At 38.2% G+C, this 6,329-nt stretch overlaps 1 long non-coding RNA gene across 1 annotated transcript; it reads right to left on the reverse strand.

Moving 5' to 3' along the window:
- Positions 1 to 1,516: 1,516 nt before the first annotated feature.
- Positions 1,517 to 6,129, reverse strand: LOC146767837 (uncharacterized). Its single transcript, XR_014953646.1, has 2 exons — positions 2,390 to 6,129; positions 1,517 to 2,111 (listed from the first exon to the last, which is right to left on the reverse strand). It is a non-coding gene; the product is annotated as an uncharacterized LOC146767837 (long non-coding RNA).
- Between the last annotated feature and the right edge of the window lie 200 nt (positions 6,130 to 6,329).

Raw genomic sequence — 6,329 nt, forward strand, 5'->3', positions numbered from 1 at the left:
GTACCAAGGGCAGCAACCAACAACTTAAGAATGAATGAGAGCTGCCAAGCTGGTTCATATGACTGATTAACTGTTTGCACTTGCTAGCCACTGTGGGTATCTTGTTTTATTGCCTTAACACGTCATTTCACCTTAAAGGTTGTAAGAAGGTGGGTTGTTTAGGATAGGTGTAGTATCATTCTCCTTTGCCCATTATACTTCTATTTGGACAAAAAATACAATTTTTTTTCTGTGCAGCAGTGAAAAAATTTCTACTGTAAATTTGGGATAATAATTCCCTTTTTTATATCTCACTCATTTGAAGGCAAGTTCTGGGAGACAGGGGCTGCCTTTTAATTTTCATTTGTGCAATTCCAGTACAATAGATCTGGACAAGGGCCTCTAGAAACTCCTTCAGTACAAGTAGTAAAAACAGTAACAAGGTAATCCTTACCTCTCAAAATATCTTCAAAGAGTCAACATAAACTTTAATGTTTTAAGTCATGTCAGGAAGAGCCTAATGGCAGTTTACCCACAAGAAACTGATATTCCTCACTATTGGCAGCCAGAGGCACCTAATGGCATGTTAGAGACAGCACAACAAGAGAAGATCAATGTGACACAAAAAAGGGGAAAAAAAACAGCCCAGTGGTGTGTGAAGAAAGCATTGTGAGGCTCAGGGGAAGCAGCTGCTTTGTAATCTGTAAGGCTCTATAAAATACCACAATCTGAAAAGAATAGAAGAATTTTAAAAATAGTACTCCATTTTCCCTTCTTTAAAGATGTCACCCCCATCATTTTCTCTTCTGCAAAGTTCTGCTCTCTCTCAAAGCCTTTTAACTTTAATATTAAAGTGACATATCACTTTTTTCATCTTTCCTTTTATTTAGGGGGTGTGGGGGAGGATTTGAATATTTTCCTTCATTGTTAGATTTATTTTTTTCCAGTCCAAAGCTGGTTTTGAAATTCTAAGCAGAGATAGAAGCTTTGGTAGAAATTCAACAACATTCTGTTTCTTAAAAAAAAAAAGAAAATCTGTGCTTTAAATCTCTGTCACACTGTGAAAGGGCATTAAAATACTTTTTTCAACTGTTTCATTTAAAACCTTTCAGCAGGTAAAGCATGACTAGGCACAAGAGAAACCTCACCTTCAAAGGTTTTGGGTCTGGTGTCTCTCAGATATGTTCCCCTAGCACAGACTGCCATCCTCAGTTTGGTAAAAGGATACAGAGTCTTTCTCCTTCCAGTTATCACTTCAAGTCTGGGTGAGTCTGGCAGTCAACACTAACCATCACCTCTTAAACAGGTACTGGATAAACACTGAGCACCACACTGTGGCTGATATGAGCCATTCTTTAACCATTCTACCAGGACCTGAGTGGAAATGGTAATAGGTGGGTTCACATTTAAACTAAATCACTGCTAGAGCAGCATAACTCCTCACCCAGAAACCAGGGGAAATTATCCTGATGCAATGAGCAGAGCAAAGGTCTTGGGGAACAAACTGTCCCCACTGGCAAACAGGAAACAAACAGCCTCCCAAGGAATACTTTTATTAAAGGCAGAGAAAAAAAGTGCCTTTCACAGGCAGAGAAACAGGGCAACAATAAGTCATTCTCAAAGCACAACTGTACTTTATGTTTTTTTCTTCCAGAAAGAGAGCAGCCATGGCAGCTGGATGCCTTTCCCTTTCTCTGCCAGCATTCACCAGCAAGATTTTACAGCTTTTTGAGGCCCATCTCAGCTGAGCAGGTTGGCAGTGGGTGGCTCTGGGCTCTGTTCCATCACCCACCACCTCCCATCAGTTCTCCTCCACAGATATCCACGTGTGCTCCCCACACAGCACAGGGACAGCTCCAGCTCCCTGGAGTCAATTCTGCCTGCTGCTTTCTGACCAGCCCATAGAAGAAAGCAGATGTCACCCACCTCTGAGAGCAAAGAGAGATTGCAAATTGTCCTGGAAGCATGGGGACGTGCTGATAGCTTTCCCATTTCTCAAGACGAGTGACTTCTTGTTTGGGGTAAGGAGGAAGAAGGCAGGGGTGAGGGAAGAAAGAGCATGTGGGAGCTGGTCCCCTGGCAGAAGTGCAACTGTCAGATCCAGATGCTCAAGCATAGTCACGATGCCGAAACTTGAAAGGAAACAAGAAAACTGAATTAGTGCAATGCTGTTTCTTTTTTTTGCAGGTTTAGGTGCTCCCAGGGAGTAAAAATGTAGCCCACACAAAGCCTAAAAAACATTGTGCTCTAGCGAGGGCAGAATGAAATAAAATAATTTAAGGCTTCCTTATTTCCAAAGGGAAAATCGTTCCTCTCTTATGTTGCAAGTACATCTTGACAAAAAATTATGCCACTGAAAAACTCATGCAAAATTTTGAAGGGATGATTCCCAAGATCCTTAAATATTTACTTTATAGGACTCAGTTAACATCTTTGATGCTGAGAAATGTAAGGTTGATAGAGACAAGACCAGCGAGTTCTGAACCAGCTCTTGTAAAAGTAGAATTCTCTAGAGCAAATAGCATCATTATCCATAAAAATGACAGTTCATTTTTTGTAGGCTTTGTAAGAATGCCTACTCTGTTCACAGAAATTTGCTGTTGATTGAAAAAAACACTTTTCAAAGTAGTGACAGAAATTACCTCTCCTTCTCTGTGTCTAGCATTTACTTTTCTCCCTTCATTTAGCTGCCTTGATAGCTGCACTAAATTAACTAAATTACTGCAGTCTGCTCAGGCAGAGACAGTTATATCAATAAAGTGTTAATATATATATGTGGTATCAACTAATACTCACATCAACATGGTGGTTATACAGATGTAATATATTTTTGTTTCTCCCCCAGTCACGGAGTAAGCCTTCAGAATAGCTATAGTAAGCACATATAACAGTTAGTAAACTCTCATATCAGTTTGATATGATTGATTAAATTGAGATGAAAAATTTCCTCTGACTTACTAACAGCCAGAAAAGTTTTTAAGGTCTAAGACGTTATTTTACTGGTGGATTTATTTCAGCTCTAAAGCTAGACAGATTTCAGAGAGTGCACACTGACAAAATGACACATTCAGTGGTTCTGCTTTGACTGTGACCATTATGATATTGCTTGATCCTGTCACTCTTATTCCAGAGATAATTCCTTTTTATTTTTCCAAGGAGAACCAAAAAAGTGTGAGCCTGCCTTTTTGTTCCACCTTTGGGCAGCACTAGGACAGGGGAAGCTGGCTCATGATGATGTGAAATAACCAATCGTTAGATAGATACATGACAGCAGAGCTGGCAGTTATCAGTTGATAATGGAACTGTCCAGGGGTATGTAAGAAAGAAACATGCCTGGCCATGCAGAGTCCCGAGTAATCCAGAATTTTTTATTGCCTCATCTCCAAATAGTTTAACTTGTATTCAATATCATATAAAACTACGTTCATAACAGAGAGGCCATGAGTCAAAACATTATTCAAAAAATTTGGTCTTGAAATTTTTATAATATCTTGATAAATTCTGCAGTTAATTTGGTTGTTTTTTCTCAAAAGTGGCAGTGCTGGCTGTTAGAATCTCTGAGCGTGCAGTAGCCATTCTCATGAAGATGAAAGGAGAAGCAGAAAGCACAACTCGCTCGTTTCCAAGAACGCTGTTCACAGATGCAATCAAAGCCATCTAAGACTTCTTTGTGGAGCAGGTGAGAAATTTTTCAATTAATGATTCTCACCTTGACTTACTAAAAGTTGTTGTCAAGTATTATTTGAGGAAAAAAGTTAAAATTTCTGTCTTCAAAGTACTTTGCTTTAAAATTTAAGCAAAACCATTCTACGCTTTTATCTGAGCTGTGTGATCTAAAGATTTTTAATCCCAAACATTTTTGAGATTTTAATTCTGCTCTGTAATCAAAAGAAACATTTTCAACACTTGAATATACTCCCATCTACTGCTCAGTTTTTTTTTTCCTCTGGCAGCTGAGTTTTGAACAGTTTGGTTCAATGGACATAGAAGACACAGGTGGAGACAAATTGCAATGTGATATTTTGACATGGTGCCATCTTTCTTCTCTAAAATGAGTTTTCTGCAAAATAAATAAAATTCCAAAATTCAGGGGGAAAATTCCATCTATTTTTTTCTTACAACTTTAGCCATGTCATTCATACTTCCTTCCACTAACATATTCCCTTTCTCCTACATCTATTTTGATCTCTTGAAGTTTGCTAAAAAAGGTTGTCTACAAAAATACTACATGAGAGAAGCAAAGCATCTGATCAAAAGATAAACTCAGCTTATTGATAAGTTGTTGTGCAGGAGAAGTCACCCTTCCCTTGCTGAATCATTGCCAGGTGACACAAACTTGCCGTGAATACCTCAAGAGAGAAGAAAGTAATTACTGCAGCATTTTAAAGCCTCAAAACTTTATGAAAATTTTCAATATTAGATGTTATTGGTCCTACTGAGTCTGACACCATGAAAGCTGAAACTTTGTCCAGTGAGAACCAAAGGAATATGTCCCCATAACTCTGATACAGTAAAGCTTAACTGCCACCTTTTTCCCAAGAACAAGTTAGGGATTCTATTAAAGTAAGCATGTAAATCCATAGCTATCTTCACTTACTTATAAAGGAATAAAATAAGTCTTATTCTTTAACACAGTTTTCCATTTGGAAGGCACTGGCAGACAGTAGATTTTAATCTGAGTTCTCCAGAAAAATGATATCTACTTGATTTCTTTTGCTAGAGCTCTCAGTGGAAATATACATTATATCAAGAAAATCACTTCTTTTTATCTTCAAATGATGTTTTGAAAAAGATGTGATGTTAAAGGTTTCTTTCTTAGCTGAGAGAAAAAACGTAAGAAGGAATGGGACTATTATTTCATAGTAAATTTGAGTGTATATAATTTTACCTTCTTCTCTGGGTTATGACTTTCATTTCTGCTGCCAAAAAATTTCAGGTTTATTGTGGTTTGTGTTGGGTGCCTCAGCCCTGTTATGGCTGGTTATCTCATTCTCACAATCCATTTGATACAACTTAATCCATTAGTAGTCATTTTCCCTTTTAGGAGCACAGCCATTATTTCCTCTCTGATACATGAACAGACATAAAAATAGCAGAGAAAAACCAGGTGACAGACTCCACACTGTAGATGCCACAGTCAGAAGTTTTCTATGCAATGAGCAGCATCAACAAAAGCTAAATTAATTACAACTGACAGTTCAAGAAAGAAAAAAGGAAAAAAAGAGAAAATATTAAAATGCACCAATGACACCCTGGGAGTAAAGAAGAACAGTTCAATGTTTCTCTCAGGAGAGACAAATTAAACCCCTTGCTCTATAAGCAGCAGAGATGATGAAACATGGTGACCTGTAGATCTGCATGTTAAGTCTCTGCTGTCTCTCTGGATTCTCTGATGTCTAAGCAACACGATTTCACATCAGCTTCTGCCCTGATGGGGCATGAACCGTCTCCCTCCTCTACCTGACCAGCTATTTTCACATAGAGGTTTATTATTTTTGAAGGTGGTTATTATTTTTCTTATCTTTAAATTTCTGAAAAACTTGGATGAAATCAGTTCATGTGTCAAAATGTTTGAGGCCAGTGTTAGCAGGACTGTGGACAACTGATCATCACAAATGCAGCATGTTTCCATATTTCATATTTGCTCAGAAAAAAAGCAAGTTAGAATAAAACCTGTACTTGAACCAAAAGCTGGACACGCATGTTATTTCCAGGGATAAATGGGTGGGGGAAGAGGGGGTAGACAAACAATGAAGTGGGATGACGCATGAAGTTATTCAGAAAGAATTCAAAGAGATAGTTTTGATAGACATTAGGAATAAAAGAAAATAAATTTCTCACTAATAGGAGAAAAATTTACTGCCATGTTCTTTGGAAATGACAGCAGGACTCTGCTTTCCAGCAGCCTGAACACAAAACTCTGTGCACTCCACCCCACAAATGGTCTGAAACACATTTGCTGAGAGTGAGAATAGGAGTCACAGTCACATTAGATGCCTTATGCCCAAGTTCCCTTGTCACTCATCACACAATTTTCATCTAAATGATTCTCAGGAAGCTTCTGAAGCTCTCAAAAGAGGGGGAAAAAAAAGAGGCAAAGACATTTGCCATTTAAATAACATCTCTCTTTCAGCTGTTCCACGGAAGACAACAGAGAGCTGTTGCTTTTACTTACCAATAAACTAATATGAGTAAAGAAAGTAACAAACAGCTTTTATGAGCATGCATTCAGTTGTTGTAATGGGTAATGCATATTCTATACAGGATATGCACAAACCCTGGAAGTGTTCAAAGCCAGGATGATTGGAGCTTTTAGCAACCTGGTCTAGTGGGAGGTGTCCCTGTCCGTA

Source organism: Lonchura striata, chromosome 3 (genome assembly GCF_050655825.1).
Source record: "Lonchura striata isolate lonStrDom1 chromosome 3, ASM5065582v1, whole genome shotgun sequence".
Taxonomy (NCBI): Eukaryota; Metazoa; Chordata; class Aves; order Passeriformes; family Estrildidae; genus Lonchura; species Lonchura striata.